The sequence below is a fragment of the Dipodomys ordii genome, unplaced genomic scaffold, assembly GCF_000151885.1.
Source record: "Dipodomys ordii isolate 6190 unplaced genomic scaffold, Dord_2.0 Scaffold112, whole genome shotgun sequence".
NCBI classification, from domain to species: Eukaryota; Metazoa; Chordata; class Mammalia; order Rodentia; family Heteromyidae; genus Dipodomys; species Dipodomys ordii.
Genome location: NW_012267328.1, coordinates 3,192,763 through 3,212,466, shown reverse-complemented (window position 1 = coordinate 3,212,466; position 19,704 = coordinate 3,192,763).

Sequence of the window (19,704 nt, the reverse complement as noted above, 5' to 3'; positions counted from 1 at the left end):
GTCTTTTAACCTTCTTATTTTTTGTTGTTGAATTCTATTTCAATCTACTTGTTCTCTGTGTAGGACTTGATATTTATTCTTCTTGAATTCATGTCTCCACTCTTCAGAAAAACATAGAGTTTGTAGATTCTGATTCCATCATCTACCATGGTAGCTACCCGCTCAGTTTCCTGTGGCCCAATAAAATAAATACGATTATAAGCCATAGTCTAGGGATGGGATTTGATCAAGGGGATGTATGAATACATAAACATATAGTGATGTATAGTGAGCCCATGTCAGGAAAGTAGAGATTTTTTTTGACTGTGGTTTCAATGATCGAAGATTGTGAATTTGTGCCAGGCACTCAGTTGCACGATAGCTTACTTTCTCCACACCTAAGAGAAGGGATCAACTGTTTTTAGCTCTCACCTGAAATACATCCAAAAAGTTGCTCACCTTCAACTTAAAGTTATAAACTGTGTAAAAATGGAGAGCTTGTCTTACGCATCAGGAAGTGCCAGGTGTGAAGGACTTCTAGGGTTTGGGCCTGAGGGAGGGAAGAGGAGGGGTGTCCTGATCTGAAGAACCATTTGATGCTTTTTTTTTCTGCAAAACAACAACAACAACAAAAACCCAATGAAGGCACAGAGCTGTTGAACATATCTTCACTGGAGAGGCGATTTCTTCTACACGTAGCATCAAATGGATACAACATGTCAGACAGTGCCTGGAAGGCATTAGTCAGCACGCTCACCGAGCTCATAGAAGCCATGAGAGGAATTACATTACTTTGATCCTCAGACGGTGATAAAAAAAATTGCTCAGAATCTCCTGCACATGCGCACTATTGCCCCCCATGTATTACACCTTTGAGTGTGTGTGTGTGTGTGTGTGTGTAGTTTCTGATTTTAATAACACCGTTCTTTGCCTATCAGTTACCAGTCTTTTCCATCCTACTTGTGAAATAGTGGGTGGGTGACACACCCTTGATTTAACAATCTGGTGTCCACTGTTACAGCTAGAGTGTCAGAGACAAATCACATTAATCCAATCAGAGATCCTCCCCAGGAACCCTATGTGTGGAGTGGCAGGGTCAGTTCTACATGGTTGTGTTGGAGCCCTCTGGACTTCTTAAGTTACCACTCTTCTTAAAAGCCTATCCGTTTTGGTAAATGCCCAGGAGTGGGATTGCTGGGTCATAGGGCAGGCTCTGGTCATTTACCCCAATAACCACAAACAAGGCCATGCTAAAGCTACCATGGCAACCATGTTCTTTGCAGCATTGCTTACCGTAGTTAAGATAGGGATCAGACCCAGATGTCCCTCAGAAGATGAATGGATCAAGAAGAGGTAGTATAAAAAAAACAATGGAGGTCTGTGCTTCCATGAGAAAGAGTGACATTCATAAGGAAATGGAAAGACCTGGAAAAATTATATTACTTGAAGTAAGCCAGGCCCAAAGAAATGTAGGTTGCATGGTTTCCCTCATTTGTAATAACTAGAATATGTTTGATGTCCTTCTTAACAGGGGATCACAATAGCTCAGTTGCTAAATGCATAGGACCATATATAAGGAAGCAAATCAAGATGAACTCCAAGAGCTTGAAACAAGTTCTTATTACGTTCTGTATGCAGTTATTTCTATTTTTTTTCTGTTTTGGTTTACTCTACCCTTTGTCATGTATGTAAGCTTATCTGATTTATGGAAGGGAAAGGAAATCACAGTAAGAGCAGGACAAAGGATGAACTAATGCAACAAAGATAGTCCTAGACACTATTTTGGAAAAGAACTTTGTAACTTGGGGCGGGGGCTGGTAGGGAGGGATAAGAGGGAGAAAATGAGGGAGGGGGTAACAGTAAAGAGAAATGTACTCATTACCTTACTTATGTAACTGTAACCCCCTCCCCCCATTGATCACCTTTACAATGAAAGCTGCTACAAACGATTCATCCCTTAAAACCAACATGCGCCTATCTCAGCCCATTTTCTCATCTTCCCCCTCATGCCGTAGACCAGGCAGCCTGCCAGCCCTGGGAGTTGGTCTGGCTTATGGTCCTGGAGGCTGAGCAGAGTACAGACACAGCATGGGAATGGTGAAGACCTACAGACCAGGAGAACAGGTCACAAGGTAGAGTGAGGACACCAGAGCCCGGTTCCTACTCTTGGATTGGGATCTGACTCCCACAGTACCCATTTCCCCTTTCCTCTCACCATTTCCCCTTTCCTCTCACCAATCAGGTCTCCAGGGCAGCAAGAGATGCCCATGGGGTCTGCATGCTGAACACCCTGTGCTCTTCCCTCCAAGCTTTCTGTCTGAAACTCACTCCCCAAATTTCTGACACTTATGGCCAGGTATAAACTTATGGCCAGGGACAAAGCAACCACGTCACCATCATCCTGTAGATGTTTAGATTTCATCTCTACTCCCTCTATCAGGAGAGAACGAAGGCTGGGATGTGATCCGGGAGTTGTTCATTCTTTGCCAGGCCCCTGTCTCGTTTTGCTCTGTTCATGGCAACAGAAAACCAGTGAGGTGTCAGTCATTTACAATGCACTCATTTAAAATGCCACTCATTTATATAGTAACTGCACTGGTCAATTTTCCTGTGGTTTCTCCATGACTTGATAAACTACAATTGCATGCAACTTCACGTGCGTGTAAATATATACATCTGTGCACACGAGCACACAGGAATTCAGATGCCCACATACATACATTTAGGAAAATACAACTCCGTGATGCATAGCTTCAAGAATATGTCAGGACAGCCTTACTGAGAAGGTAGATTGTCCCTTGAAGACCACCTTGTATGTTGCCATAAATATGGTACCTTCATGTTCAGATGGACATCTGGGGCTTCTGTGGAATATGCTTCCAGCATGTGATGTAAAAACTTTTGGCAAGCAGTCTAAATAAATCCTCAGGTCTCAGCCTCCTGAGTAGCTAGGATCACAGGCATGAGCCACCCATGCCCGGCTCCCCAAATAAACTTTTAATTCCAGCCTGCCCTTTGTTATTTTCAAGTGCGAAGAATTCTATTTAGTATTAGATGAAGTCAACTAGATGTAAGTTAATATTTGCTCTAGCAAGCTCGCTACGAGGAATTTGACAATATGCACAAAAATTCCTATTTATATATACAGTTCATATACAATCACAGACGTTCAATTTAGCGTACGTGTGTGTGTATGTGTGTGTTTACTAGGAAATATTGGAAACAAATCAAACATCGATCCACACATATTGTTAAATCTGTCCTGGTTTTGTTAAAATAAATGGGAAGCAAACCTACACATTGCCCCCAGGAATATTATCCCTAAAAAAGATGAGATACAGGAAGATTCACCAAGTTGTGCCTAGAAACAATCATGTAGAAAGATTTTAGAAAAATATATTTCTATGGGCCGAATTTTGAAGAGAGAGTTGAGGGGGTTTTCACATTAGAAGCAATGCTTGTTGGAAACGGTGGTGATTTCTTTTGTTTTGTTTTCCTTCTCCATCTCTGCCCGTGTCTCTTTCTTACTTTCCTTCCCACTAACACCTCCTCCTCCATCTTTCCCTCCCTCTCTCTGTCTCTGTCTCTGTCTGTCTGTCTGTCTTTCACATGCTAGTACTAAGGCTTGAATTTATCATTTCACGATTCTCATTTCGTTTCCTTGCCCACAGCTGGTTCACTGCCGCTTGAGCTACACCTCCAATTAAGCATTTTACTGGTTTTTGTTTTGTTTGAGTATCCCAGATTTTTCTGTCCAGCTTGGTTTTGAACTGTAATGCTCCAGATATCCGCCTCCTGAGTAGCTAGCATTACAGATATGAGTCACTGGTTCCCGGCTGGCTGTTGGCAATTCACACCTGGCTAAAACTGTCAGGTGCTATGTATTTCTCTTCTCCATATTTAAAAATAGGAACAGATTCTGTTTTTAATGTTACAGGAAGTGTTTAATATTTTGATGAAGTAATACAAGTGTCATCCTTAGTTCATCTGTACTATTGTCTAATCATAGTTTTTTAAATTTTTCCCCTATTATAATCATGTGCTTATGAACTGTGGACATTTTGTTAGACCCCTGAGTTCAGCACAGCACCTGATAGGAACAGTAGGTATTGTGGACTCTACAATCCAAGGTAATCCACTAGACATGTGGGTTTTAATTTGATTTTTCTAATAACTAGCTGATTATCATGGATATGTATCCCTTGGCTTCAGTTTATTTCTAGAAAAAAATTGAGACAGCAATCATTCTTACGAGAATTTTGGCAGGATTCCATCAGCTGGCATCTTTGGAGACCAGGGTCTGTGTGCCACCACAGAGTTTGATAAAATTAATATTCATATGCATTTCCCCCACAAGCTAATGTGTCTTCCTTGCAAATGTTCTAACAATATCTTGTCTTTTGGTGATATTAGCATTTGAACTCAGGAACTTGTACTTAGATGCTCTACCACTTGAGCCATACCTCCCAGCCATTTTCCCATATTTCTCTAGGATCTAGACATAGATCATTTTGAGTCATTTGAGAGCTCAGGTTGATGTGGGATGATATAGAATCCAATGATAGAGATACAAGCCATCTGAAAAATGTTACAGCCAGCTCCTTGGAGACCATATTGCTGACCACGCTTTGGCTTTGTCGAGGTAGAAGACGAAATGAATTCTCCTGGCAGCTCTACAGGGCTGTTTTCAAAGATGAATGTCAACTCATCTTTGTTTTATTTTATTGGAAACAAAGGATGTGAGTTCTAGAATTGAAGATTTGACACAAGCTAAAAGCAGGGTGTGTGTGTGTGTGTGTGTAGTTAAATCATGATTTAGTTGTGTTGGTAGCTTTAGTGTGGCCTTGTTTATGATCGTTTGGTTAAAGGCCCAGGAGTGGGATTGCTGGGTCATAGAGGAGTTCTATGTGGAGTCTTTTGCAGAACCTCCATACTGCTTTCCAGAGTGATTGAACCAGTTTACACTCCCACCAACAATGCAGTAGCCTTCCCTTTTGGCCACATCCCCTCCAGCATTTGATATTATGTGTTCTTGATAATGACCATTTTAACTGGGGTGAGGTAGAATCTCAATGTGGTTTTGAGTTTCATTTGTTGGACATTTCTTCATGTGTCTATTCTTATTTCCTCTCCAGAGAAGTCTCTTTTTAATTTTTTAGCCCATTTATTAATGGGGATTTATTAATGAGGATTCATTGCAGCATTATTCACCATAGCTAATCTATGGAACCAACCCAGATGCCCCTAGTAGATGAAGAAAATTATATATATATATATGAATTCTAGGCGTCCATCAGAAAGAATAACACCACCCCATTTATAAGGACATGGAAAGACTCAGGAAACAAATCATATTAAGTGAAGTTAGCCAGACCCAAAGAAACATAGGTTCCATGGTTCCCCTCATTTATAATAATTAGTATATGTCTAGGAATCACAACATGGTGAGACAAAAGACAAAGGTTGAACTAGCAACAGCGAGACTCACAACTCTGTTGAGAGTGAACTTTACAACTTGGGTGGAGGAGTTGGGGTAGGAGAGGGGAAGTTGGAGAAAATGAGGGAGGAGGTGATACTTGTCCACAGGAAATGTACTCATTACCTTACTTATGTAACTCTAACCCCTCGGTTAGAGGGGTTACAATAAAATAAAATGGAAAAACATCACGATTTAGATTAATAGCCCTTCTGTCATATTGCCATTGCCCAGTGGACTAATGACAGAATCCCTTGCCGGATGAAAGATAAGAAAAGTTCAGTTCCTCCTCTATTCGCCACGTTGACATTTGGCGTCTGGCCGCAAGGTGGGTGTTTACACACTAGCTGTCTTTAATATCCTTTTTCCAATAGGTTATATATTATTTCTGACTTGAATATGTCATCCTACATACAGAAGACTAAGCAAACGGCTGTTAACCTATGCATAATTAAACGTAGCTCACGAGGCATTTTTTTGTTGATATTGCAAACACTTCCCTCCTCTGCCTAGCATTGTTCCTGGGCCCATTTTGGGGTTTGGGGAGGTCATCTGATCATGGTGAAGCTCAGGGGAACCCCGAGACATCCTTCCCCACTTGCTCTGGATGGAGCTAGAAGGGGCGGCACGGATTGTACCATCAGGAAGATTTCTCACACGGCGTTCGGCCCTGTGTTCCTGCCACCGAGGGGGAGAGCTTGACATTTGAAGCTCCACCTCAGCATTAAACTCCTCACCGGTATTTTGTTTTTTTAATTGAATAGCCCGTCTCCTCCCCTGGAGGTACGTGTGTTCTCTTCCAGGACACACAGGATGCTTACGTTCCTTCGCTTTGTCCCCCTGAGATGGGATCATATGCCGTACCCACGAGGGTCTAGGGCGGCTTTCACTCCAGGCCAAGGCTGGAGCTGGGGAGGGGATGGCTGGAGGACAGCTGGAGAGAAACACCGGGCAGGTCTGGGCTTGTCGGCGCAGGCATTGGCAGATTGGCCCCCAAATCAGAAAGACATGAGTTCTCCTCCCTCCCTCCCTCCTTCTCTCTCTTTCTCTGTCTGTCTCTGTCTCTCTGCCTCTCTCTGCCTCTCTTTCTCACTTTCTCACGCCTAGGTCAGTTCATTTGTTCACCTGGCTGCTCAACAACCCAGACCCAGTGTTGATCGTGAGCTGCGTGTTGTCTTAGACATGGGGACAGCAGCAGGACACGGGGAAAGACTTTTGTCCAGACAGGGCAGAGACAGGAAGGAGGAAGGAGACAGAGGCATGACAGAGAGTGGGTCCGGTGAACCCCCAGCATGGCTGGGGTGAGGCGTGGCGCCAAGAACTGGGTGCAGATGCTGTGGGTGTGTCAGGAACCACTGCGCCCTGGCTGCTTCGCCTGAGGAACTACTGCCAGACCCGGTTGTTTCTGGGTGGAGGGAAGGATTTGGGGCAGACAGTAGGGATCAGATTCTGAGCAGCCTTGGAACAGGATGCCAAGACATTCCAGAGCTTTCTCTTAAGATCATCATGGCCTAGCACTCTCAATGTCAATCCACGTGTGTATAAATTGAAATACTACTGTTTTGTAAGGATGATATGCACACGTACACACGGACAGCCATAGACACACAGAAACACACACATATGTTTATATATATTTATGTACATATATATATATATATATATAATTTGCTTGGAAACAAGACCATCATATAATCACATTATATAGTGTTGGTCATGGCTCAGATTGGAGTCTCTTAGCTTTGTCTACCTAGGTGGGCCTTGAACCACGGTCTTCAGACCTCAGCCTCCTGAGTAAAGCTAGGATTTACAGGTGTGAGCCACCGGATCCCAGCCTAGATTTTCAGCATTTTATTACCACAGTGGTTTCCCCTCGTGTTGATTGGGTTCTAGCCAGCTTTCTTATTTTTTTTTTCTGTCAGTCGTGGGGCTTGAACTCTGGGCCTGGGCGCTGTCCCTCAACTCTTCAGCTCAAGGCCAGCACTCTACCACTTGAGCCACAGCGCCATTTCTGGTTTTCTAGTGGTTTATTGGTGATAAGAGTCCCACGGACTTTCCTGCCTGGGCTGGCTTTGAACCACGATCCTCAGATCTCAGCCTCCTGAGTAGCTAGGATGACAGGCGTAAGCAGCAAATGTCTGGGCTCAGCCATTTCGAAAGGATGCAAAGATGGCGCGCTCTGTCAGATCCGGAGAGGTTGGGGTGGCAAGGGACGCAGCAGACATTTCAAGAAGCGTCTAGAGTAGACATCTTGGCTAGAGTAAAAGACTTAGAGTCCACACAAGCTGTGCATGGTTCACTGAAGCATGTGTAGCAGCTCCTGAGCTTCCTAAGGGATTCTGAGTAGAGTTCTTTCTTTCTTTCTTCTTCTTTTTTATTGTACCATGGCTTTAATTGGATGTCAAGTCGTAGCGATAGCCAGAAGCACCATGTCTCCTAATTTCTAATTTCAAGACTGAGTAAGAATGCCTGTGTTCCGCAGAGTTTTGTACAACTAGACAAATGTTGCCATTAAAAAAAAAAGAGTTAATAATCCTAGGTGCTAATTTGCCTTCGGAACACTAAATTTAGTTTTAATACAAAAGTTCGCCTCTGTAAATATAGCTCCTGAAGGGTGGAGAGTCAGGCAGGTGAACGTTAATTTTTCAGCAAGCAGCGTCTGGTCTTGGTGTTTCTCATCCAGACGGGGCTTTGAGAATCCATTCGATGTGAAGCCCACGGGATCCTCTCCCCATACCTGAAAGTATTCATCAAATGTCACCGCACAAGTACAACGTAGGCAACATAAAATAAATGCATCTTCCCAGGACTCACAAACGTAAGATCACCTTGATTACTATTATTTATTGTTGTTATTATTTAACTGAACAGTTCACAGGTCACGAAAGCCACAATGTAATGAGAAGGAATCCTAAGACCCAGGTGTTGAGTGTCACAGGAGACACTGGTTCCCGCCATTCTTCTATCCCCACCTCTGCTCCACTTTTGACTCAACCCCGAAGCCAAACTGTCACATAGCCCAGGGGCAAAGGCCCCTGCGCCTTTGCATCCACATGTACGCCCAACACCAGCCAACACAGGGCCTTTGCCTCTGTCGTTTGTTCTGCCATATTCCAGCAACTCCTTGATCAGTGAAAAATCTCTACAAAATGCGTACTCAGAAGACCCCAGCCTGTGGTCGATACTTTCCCCACGCTAGTCCTTTCCCCTTGCGTTTAGGTATCCGAAGTGGCCATAAATGAATGCCCTTCTGTAACCGGTGCGACCCAGACACGCACCAGGGTTTCCCAGTCTGTTATTTTTTATTTATTTATTTTTCCTAGTGATTCCTCACCAGGGAATCTGCGTAAGATGGAGCCCAGGTGCAATTTTGGGGGGGAAAAATAATAAGAAGAAGAATTTTTGAAAAATAAAGATAGACCAGAAAAAGAAAGCATAAAATCGAGGTGCTATGATTTCACCAGCAGGAAGACAATCGTGTGCTAGAGTAGGTGTGTGGGAAGACGTAGAAGGATGTGTGTCTTTCTATGGGCGTGGCTTTAGCCATGTAAACGTGTACATATACAAAATGATGTGGCACCGGCTATTCCCGGCCTTGCCGATGAATGTTCACAGTCCGACGGCTGCCATCTTCTCATGTCTGTTTTCAAGTCAGGCATTCTAATGTAGTAAATATTTAGTAAAATAAGCTACTTTCTAGTCGACGTGCATGTGTATCGTGAGCTCTGCGGCAAATCCTACCTCCCGTTTTTCTGTGGAAAATATTTAACTTACACTTAAAAAAAAAAAGAATCAAAACAGTGAAAATAAGAAATATACTGTATGGTAACCGGTTAATACCCCATGTGCAACCATGATTCATGTATTCATTCAACCTGTGTTGAACCATATGTACAGAACGACGCTAGCCCAAGTGAATGCGTCAGCGATTCCGAGAGCTGAGAAGCTATTTATCCACGGACTTTTCCTTGGAAGGGAATAGTTCCACCATGGACATTGGGATGCAATATGGAAGCGCGTAACAGATGAGAACAGCCAGGACTTCCCTTTTTGTTTGTTTGCTTTAATATTTGTTTTATCTTTAAGTAGTTGTACACAGGACTTGCCATTCAACTAAGACATCTTGGAGACGGTGTGTCCTGACCCGTCCTCGCTTTCTACATTCTTTCCCTTCTCTCCCAGGCCAGCCCTTCCTTCACTGTGCCTAATTTTGTAGGATATAGATATTGAATTTTTTGCCACTTATCAAACCAGTTTATGCATCCAATGCATCCTGATCTGCGTGAACCCCTCCCACATCCTCGCCCCCTTTCTATCTACCCCTTCCCTTCCTTTGTTTTTCTTTATGTTTTGTGGTCTACACAATGAGTTCTCGCCTGGATTCCGCCTCCACCTCCCCTCCTCCACCCATTTCCCAGGACTTTGACTGAGTCATTGTAGAGAATTCTACTAGCCGAGCTCTCCGTGGGGCTCATCACACTTCCGTGAATTCGCTTGTCTCCAAATGCGTGCCACGCCGTGTGTGGACTTCCTCCAACTCTCACAAATGAGGAAATTCACCCGACCTTTTTTCCTCTGGGTCTCTTAAGAAATGATGTACTGGGAGGAAAAAAAAAAAGAAGGTGGCAGAGAACTAGCTCTCCCATGATCTCCACAGACCTCTTGTCAGCAGCTCTCCAGATCCTCGCCCGCCACCTCAAGGATTTCCTTTGTCTCTTTTGGATTCTAACATGGAAAAAAAAATAGGCCAAATCCCAGCCAAGCCTCTGTGAGGTCCCAGCTGGGCCTGATGTCCCTTTGTGCCTGCAGTGAGACAGCACAAGTGAAAAACCATTCAAGAAACTCAAGACGCGGAGGCAGACGGGCAGGCAGGAATCCCACCCTAGGAGAGCACCACAGAGATAAGCCGGCCGCCCAGCAAAGCAACCGGTAACAGCATCTTTGGTTTTTTCCCAGGGACAGGTGCATTTCTGCCCTGTCCACACTAAATTGGCGGACCAGGGCTGGCCGACGGGGAGGGGTGTACAGTCAAGTTTACATGCCTGAGCACCTGTGGCTGGGTTGAGGTGTCAGGGTGTAAACACTGGGGCATGCATCCTCTCTCCTCAATTCCAAGCTACTGATGTTATGGGGCTTGAGGGGGAAAGGGGTGTGGGGAGGTCTTGGCATTTGCTTCCCTGTATTTAGACTATTTTAATAATGTTTATACTCAGGTTCGGGTCCCTAACTCAACAAGCTGTTCAAAGAAGCCATCCCTAACTCTTTCCCTACTACACCAAGAGCTGTCACAGGCTGTTCCCCGGAATAGAAGAAGCGACTTGAATGCTAAGCAAAATGCCACATATGCAAACTAGGAAATGCTGGATTGTGTAAAATGCTTTAAAAAAAGAGAAGAGAGAGAGATGAGGGGAAGGCACTTAACATGGAAGAAATCTGTCTGCATGGGGAGTTACAGACATAGTTGGAAAAGGTTGTTTAGATCGCTTCTGGTTTCTATTTCACTCCTTCGATGGTGCCTCTGTTTTCTTAGGAAAGTATCATGGAATCATTTTTTGACTCTCTGGGAATTTGGGGCCAAATTGGATCATTATATCAAACATTCTTATCAAACACAGCCTCCTAAATCCTCGCACACCCCACATTTCTCAAGCACCGCGTATTTTTTCCCCCTGCATGGGTAGGAGGTCATTCACACACAGTGGGACACCGGGCCTTGAGATCTAGATATGAGGAGGAACTCACCAAGCAAATGCACTTTGCTCTTACCAACTTTCATTAATCTCTCAGATGGGTAAAGATGAATCTGAAAAAAAAGTGAATAAACTCATCTTCTTAATTGGGATCAAAGAATGAACTGTGAAGAACCAGAATAAGAATGCCCGGTCTTGACACTTCTTTCCCTATTTGAGTAAAAGGAGCTTCAGATGCCTAAATAACTATCCTTAGGATCCAAACCATTCAAGCAAGGAATCAAGGCTTGGTTTTCCCCCATCTTATCTTTCCATTCTAGCTCTCACTGACCAGTCTATAAGAATCAAACAAGAGCTCATTTTAAAAAGTAAAAAAAGAAAAATGCACAGGACGGTTCTCTAGAAGGTGTGTGTGAAAAGCTCTGAAATTTGAACCCAAGAATTTACTTTCTTGACAACTGCCCTGGGAAATTATGAGAATACAGAAATGATAGGAAACACAGACAAACAAAACAACTACAACCTCACACACTCTCAACATTCTGTTCAGAAATCAAAGACCACCCCCCCCATTAGCATACAACCTCTGGGCAACTTCTGACATAGATTCTTTAAAAATCGATCACGTTTATTGTCCATAGGGGGCTTGAGGAAAGGCCTGATGTTTAGAAGCATGAGACACATCCATTGCTAAGTCTGTCCTCCTGGAATCTGCTGTATGTGTGTGTGTGTGTGTGTCTGTCTGTCTGTGTGTCTGTATGTGTCTGTGTATCTGTGTCTGTGTCTGTGTGTCTGTGTATCTGTGTCTGTGTGTCTGTGTCTGTGTGGTGTCTTCGAGTCTGTCATCTGTGGCCTAGTGTTTCTGAGAGCCCAGCTCTCAGAGAGCACGAGCCTTTCAGTGAAATGCTACTTGTCAACTCCAAGGTGGATGGAAACACCCCAAACTTGGACGCGTTATAATGTCAGACAGAAGCAGTCAGAACATTCAGCAGGTGAATGAACGTTTATGATTCCTAAGTATGATGAACATGATTCCTAAGTATGAGTTTCTTGGAAAGGCAAATCTTGTTTCTTCTTTCTTCTTCTTGGTTGTTTGCTGCTGCTACTGCTTCCTCTTCCTCTTCTTCCTCCTCTTCCTCCTCCTCCTCTTCTTTTCCTCTTTTCCTCCTCCTCCTCTTCCTCCTCTTCCTTCTCTTCCTCCTCTTCCTCTTTCTTCCTTCCTCCTTCTGCTCCTTCTTCTTCTCTTTCTGCTTCTGCTTCTTTCTTCTTTCTCCTTTTTGGCCCAAAAAATTACTTCTTAGAACGTACTGTCTGCTGTCCATGGTGCTAGTTGTGATTGCTTCTTAGAACTGCTGTCTGCTGTCCATGGTACTATTGTGATTGCTTCTTAGAACATGCTGTCTGCTGTCCTTGGTGCTAGTTGTGAATGGTGCCGACTGGTGGAACACCTTCTTCAGTCTCTGCTTATCACCCTTGCTGTCCGTGTGGTGCTGGTCTATCTGGGGGTGAGATTGCGTTCGTCACCCCAGTGTTTCTCCCCCAAAGTCCTATGAGCCGAAGAATCTTGACCATCATTTAGGGACACTCCATTCCACGTGTGCAGTTTTAAGAGGCAAAAACCACAAAAAACGAACAGCAAAGGATAAATGGACAGAAGTTGGGAATTCTCCACTGGAAAGACACACTTGACCTCTGACTTTCTAATGACTTTTTTTTAAAACCAATTTCAGAGGCTGTGCACTTTACTTCTTGTGTTCATGTGGGCTTCAGGGCCATCCCATTTGACAATGAAAATGGTAGACTGTAGAGGGAAGAAACAAAGAGCTATTGTTTGTGGGTGTGTTTGTTTTCCTGCGGTGCCAGGGGGGAGCTCTGAACAGCACCGGGCGGGGAACACGAGAGCTTGGGCTGCAGAGCCTACTGTTGCCGAGTGGCGTACAAGGAGGAACAATGCCACTCCAAACAGGCATCTGGTAATTAGCCACCTTTCTATGCAGCATTCATTGCAGAATAAGATTTAAAGGGAAAAAAAAAACTATAACTCAGTGGTGGAGGAGACGCGGTGTACTCAACTTGAGAAGCCATTTTATCTTTGACAGAAGACACAGTCAGCCTAGGGTGAAGAGACAAAGGAAGGGAAACAAAATAAAAGACTGGGGAGAGGATGTACTCAGTAGTTAAAGATTGGGGAGGGGGAGACCCTTTAGGCACCGGGTGGAGCAGGAGAAACTCCTGAAAGTAACTAGGACCTAAGCCCTCTTATGAGAGGATTAGAATCCAACGTGTCAAAGAGAATAGGGTCCCTTGGCTCTCCGAGATTTCGGAAGAGGTGCTGGCTTTTGGAGCTTCCGGAGTGAGCAGATAGCCCCAGTGGGCCAAGACATGCCCTTGAATGTTCTAGGCAGAACATTTGGCAGCGCTTTTGATGGATGACTTGTAGGTTGGTTAGAGAAGAAGAAACATTCCAGGTTATCTGGGATTGCATGTCAAGGGCCCTGGAATCCAGAGCATTGAATAGGAGATTCAAGCATGCTTTCCTAGTTGAATCTAGCATTACGCATTTCTGTGTGTGTGTATGTATGTGTGTATGTGTGTTATATGGATATACAATGTTTTTAGTAAAATAGAACAGTTTCTGGAAGCAAGAGGTGCTTTATCTTCATTCCAGTCATATTGGATGCTGTGTACCCCGTACCCTGGGCCTGGGGTCATTCCCACCACTTTGGAATGCATTCCTCCCAAGCCATCTTCACAGAGAGACATGAGCAATATCTTGGGCTCCATTGTACCCTGAAAATAATACAACACCAGAGCGTCTCTGAGCCTGCTGGACTGGCGAGCAATCTGGCCTTTCTGCCTCTGCATTCATTCTGAATCTATCTCAACGTTCCGCTGAGTTTTCAAGGCAAATCACCTCGATGGGGAGGGTCCCCCAATATTTTCACGAGGTCTAGAACCCTAACTTCTCTCGCGATGGTGTCATGCTGTAGGCTGTACCTCTGACTGAATTTACAGTCTGCTCGGATTCTACGATAACAGTGGATGAATTCGAATGAGGAAAGTTGAGCTAGCTGTAGTGAGTACAATAAACTCCCCATCACAATTCTAGGGGGAAAAAACAATAATGATGAGTGAGAGGAGAGAGGGAATGTTGAAAGGGGTGACACTGACCAAAAGGCATCGTATTCATTCATACACTATGTTCATAAACAGCTTTGTTGAAAGGTAACTCCTTTGTACTACGATTTAAAGGTAATGACAAAAAAAGACTATCGGTGAGACTGGAAATTGGGAGGATCACTTTTCAAATCTTCTGAGTTTTCAAGGAGCAATATCATCTTTCCACTCAATTACACACACACACACACACACACACACACACACACACACAATTTGATTTCTATGATATGGAAACACTTTGGTTCAGTTCTTTGCTCTCGTGTGTGTGTGTGTGTGTGTGTGTGTGTGTGTGTGTGTGTGTGTGTGTGTGTGTGTGTGTGTGTGTTGGGGTTATTTTAAGTTGAATGGTGTCACAGGACAGGAACACGTTCAACAATACAAGAAGCTGCCAATGTGTTCTCCCTGTGTTCTACCATGCACGTAGCATTCCTGTAAACTCTGTCTCACAGTTCTGATTATTCTGCATTCTCACCGACAGTGGCCACCTCAGTCACGTGACTCCCTTATGTTCTAGGAAGTATATAACAGTATCTCAGTAAAGACCTCCCCCAAACGAAGCTGCTGAGTACTTTTGCTTGTCTTCATGGACCCTTTGAGATTTCCATTTTCAAGTATTTTGCCCATTTGTCTTACAGGGTATGAATCTTGTCCTTCCTAGGAAGTGGCTACCTTATATAGATGCAGAAATTCATACAGAAGGAAGTCTGGACTAACATAGAAGAGATACTCAAGCTGTAAAACTTATAAGGAAAACAGGCAAAAAAAATAACTTGGTGAAAATGCAGTGAGCCAAAATTTATTAGATGAGACTGAGTAATTACATAGCCACACAATGACCTAAGGAGATAGTAGATGTCATTAAAAGCTAAAGATCATGTCAGCGACAGGCCAAGCCACGGGCGGGGGGCGGGGGCAGAATATTCCACTGTATCTCTGTGATAAGAATAGGGGCGGAGTATATACATGACAAATGCTACTGCAATTATCACACATAAGGCTGTCTGCTTGCTTCCTTCTGGGACTGGATTGTTCTGCGTCATTTGGCTGTCTGATTACTCAGTCTTCCTGGGAGCCTCCTTCTCTTGGGAAAATCCCTGGGACGGTCTTTCCCCCTAGGCCTTGGCCATTTCTCTTTCTTCAGTATTTAATTTTATTGTCTCTAGGTAACTCACCGCGACTCTCTCGTGACTCCTGGCCTGCTGTATCACAAGAGCTTACCTCTTTTGTTCTGTACTTCTTCCAGTTAATTCTGTCATCCCCTAGATGAAGGAAGCCTCTCTCCCTCCAGCGTGCCCGGCGCTCAACAGCATTGGCCTGACCTGTGAGCTGGTTGAAACCTCAGAACTTCTAGCCCTGACACACCATCTCTATTTCCTTCTGGGCTCTGCTTGATCCTCTCTGTGCTCATCAAAGCTTAGGAAACCCTACTGTGATTGGTGTCTAGATTTCTCATCTGTCTCCTCCAGAGATGGTTTCTCTAGACAACGTCCATTCTCCTGTAGTTCGGATTTGCATCTTCAGATAGCTGCTAGTTAGATATGTACATAGTATGTTCAGAGCTGACTTGGTCTCTCTCTCTTTTTCTTTTTTACATATCTCATTTAATGGACAGGCAGAGTCACACTTTTTTTTTGTTCTTATAAAGTAAAGGACTAAAAGAAAATAATAAAATTGTTTTGACCCCCTGGGGCTTGAACTCAGGATCTAGGTGTTTATCCCTGAGCTTTGGTGCTGGAGGTTACTTCTACTAATTACTCCTTTTCACAGACAAGCAAGCCATTTTATGGGAATGAAGGACAGGTGGAAGATTCTGTTTATATGACATAAAATTAGAATTGACTCAGATAGGACAGAATTACATAGGTTCTCCCAAATACAGAGCCTGATGACGGCAGGTTAATTTCCAGTGGAGATATGTTATTCTTGTTCCAAATGTCAGAATACCTTCCTAATCCTTGTCACGGAAAGCGATTTCCCTTGATCATTTCTCCAAGGCGAAACTCCAAAGGCCCTCGGCCCAATTGTAACCGGGAAAGAAATTCCTGGTGAACTCTTTTCTGACGTCTTACTCCTTCTCTTCAAAATACATGGCTTATTAATGATCAGGCTCTATCCTGGTCCCCTGCTAAATGCATGGAATGGACATGTCTGGGCCGGAGGTTATGGTGTTCCTATTGTGTCTGTGACAATATTCGTTCCTGGGTTAACTTTATAGAGGGTTGCCTGGTACCCCCACTTTGTGCCCATTATCTAAGTGTGTCCAACGGCCCCAGTGTGTTTTGAGAGCTATAGGAATTTACTTAAGACCTCAAAACTAGAGCAGAAAAAAATAAGACCTGGTTGATCTAATGCTGTAAAGTTAGTGTTATTCCCTTCCTCTCCTACAATGATTGTGCAGGAGCTTGCCTGTCTTTCTACCATTGGCAGGAATAGGGCAGCAAGGAGCAAACCCATTCCTTCCTACAGCACTGGAAAGTAAATGGTTCTGCTCTAGAGAGTCAGAAGGTGAGGCTCGGTCTGGGAAATAATAATAATTAAAATAATAATAATAATAATGGCCTGGCCTTGAGGTGCCTTTGGAAAGCCAGGGCTCCCTGTATCCACACAGGAAATTTTATTTCTGAACTATGTGTGGACTCTCTCTTCTGCTACAGGGTTGGCCCAAGATCCCCCCCCCCTTAGCATCCGCACTCGCGTTTCTCCCCACGAGCTCAGCACCACTGGTACAGCTGGTTTCCAGCTGAGAAAAAGACTTTCCCACTGGTGGCTGGAGTCCTCTCCATCCTCAGACAAGGCCTCGGCCGGGGTGCGGGCCCCGCAGACAGGATGCACGTCTCCCACCTCTGCTCATCCACAGAGCCCTGGGCTCCTGGTGGGGGTGGGCTCTTCAGCCAGGTGGAAGGAAGGGGGGCAGGCTTTGGTCTGGGGAGTCCATCATTACAATCCCCAGGGATCCAGAAGGCCAGGGGGGGTTCTGTGGCTCCCGGTCAATCAGCATGGCAGCCTTGACTTGTCCTAATGCGATGTAGGTCGCAGGGAGACAAGAGGGCCAGGGACTCCCTTCCCTCCCCACCCCTCCCCTCCCCTCCCCTCTTTTCCTTTTCCTTTTCCATAGTGAGAGACTTGGAGGGATTAACTGGAGAAAACTTGGGAAGTGTTAAGGTTTGCAGCCTTGGATTGGACTGTAAATTTCAATGAAGGTAAATTTCTAGTCCTCTCTCTCTCTCTCTCTCTCTCTCTGTCTCTGTCTCTCTCTCTCTCTCCCTCCCTCCCTTTCCTCTCTCTCTGTAAGTTTCAATGAACATTTGTAACTTTCTAGTCCTCTCTATCTGTGTCTGTCTCTATCTGTCTCTGTCTCTCTGTCTCTGTCTGTCTCTCTCTGTCTCTGTGTCTGTCTGTGTTCTGTGTCTCTCTGTGTCTTTCTCTCTATTTCTCTGTCTCTGTCTGTCTCTGTCTGTCTGCCTCTCTCTGTCTCTCTGTCTGTCTCTCTCTCTCTCTCTCTGTCCACAGCTGCAGTAGAAGTTTGCAGTCAGTCCAGTGCCCTTCAGTGGCTTCACCTCTGCTAAGGGCAGCTTCTTAGATTTTTTCTTTTTGGGGGGTGTCACACACTGACTCTAATCATGTGAGTTGCAGAAGAGTTTGGATAATCAACAGCACACCTACTGACGGCCCTTTAGCAAGGTGTCCTTTCCAAGGCACCCTTTCAAATCATGACGTGAGAATCATTTCGGGTATTTTCTGTACGTCGATTCATCTCTTAGAGCATGTGGGGTAGACTTAAATTTATTCTAGGTGGTCGGGGGACGTCTTTATGAATATTCAGTTCTGTGCTGGGCTTCTCATGATGAGCTATTCAGTTCTGTGCTGGGCTTCTCATGATGAGCTGCTGGGTTCTGATGATGTATTAGGTCAAGAAAATTGTTTCTGTGGGCAAGTTCATTCATTCATTCATTCATTCGTTCGTCCCCTCTGCATTATGTTTCACCATGTGGCCAACGTTCATTTCATTGAATCACAGTGTCTTTGTTTTTTGTTTGTTTCGGTCAGAGAGGTAGGTATAGACAGAATAGACACGAAAATATACAGTGCAAAGCCCACAGACGTCAAGATAAAGAAGAAGGTGCCATTGGGCATGCCGGCGAACTCTCCTGTTTCAAAGGAAAGCGTCAGAGAAATATCACGAAGGGCCATCTTTTCCCAGAGAGGTTTGGGAAGCTAGGAATTGGCTGGAGGAATCCTATAACAGCTTCCAAATGGAGAGGACGGCCAAGCCCTAGAAAAACAAGGTAGTCAATAAAACTAGATTGGTTGGAATCAAGCTCTCTAAACATTTTGAGTGTATGTGTGTGGGGGGGGGGATGCAGACCATTTCTTCATGAGATATGTTAAAGTTTCATGCAAAGAACCTTAAAATTAAGGAAAATTTGATGTCCTCAATTAAGCCGGGATTTAGGTGAAAAGCAGATAGAATTCCAAGGTTACCCGGTGTTTTTTTTTCTTTTTCTAATAAATTGCTTTTTAAGTTATTTGGGGATTTCCAATGGAAATTAAAATGAGTGTGCTAAGAAGTACAACAAAACTATACCAATGGTAACTCAGAAATCATTGTTTCCCAAATTCCTATCTTATGAGACCCTGGGCATTTCTGTCAAAGGACGATTAGGTAAATGAAATACCATTTTAGTTTTTAATGACATATTGCTCATGTAAAAACAGTTCTGTGAAAAGCAAATCATAAGGTAAATTTAGCCAAAAGTTTGGTCCTGAGAATAGGGAAAGGATCTCAAAATACCAGAAGTATATGCTGAGACTTATTAGTAAAACCAAGTAGAAGGTAATCTTCATCAGATAACCTCTGTTTTATTTTATTATACTATCAAAACTTTTTTTTTTGGAAAAAATGGTCAAAATTAAAATGCCCTTAAACTACCCTGATATTCTGTTGAGTTATTGATTACTTAAATTACCACCTAGAAAATATTTTACTTCCCTAGAATTGATTTTTCTGATGATTAAAAAAAGATATGTAAGAAAGATGCATGGATGGTTTCATAAATCCATCCTAAGCATGGAGATTCATTAGCCAATAAATGGCACTCAGTAGGTGTTATTCATAATATACCCATAAAATTGATCATTGAAACTCAAGTGTGTGTGTTGATGTGTGTGTATGTATAAGTAATCAAGGCAAAACTATGTCTCTCTCTGCTAATGCCAGCACTATTAGAAAAGCTTCTCCCCTGTTTTACTTTTTGAATATATTTAGAAATTCACTTCGAAATCCCCACTGACACGAAATGTTAATATTGGTGCGCTTAATGAAATGCTAATATTTATGAATTAATTGGTGAAAACCTTGATGAACGCAAGCTAACCAGA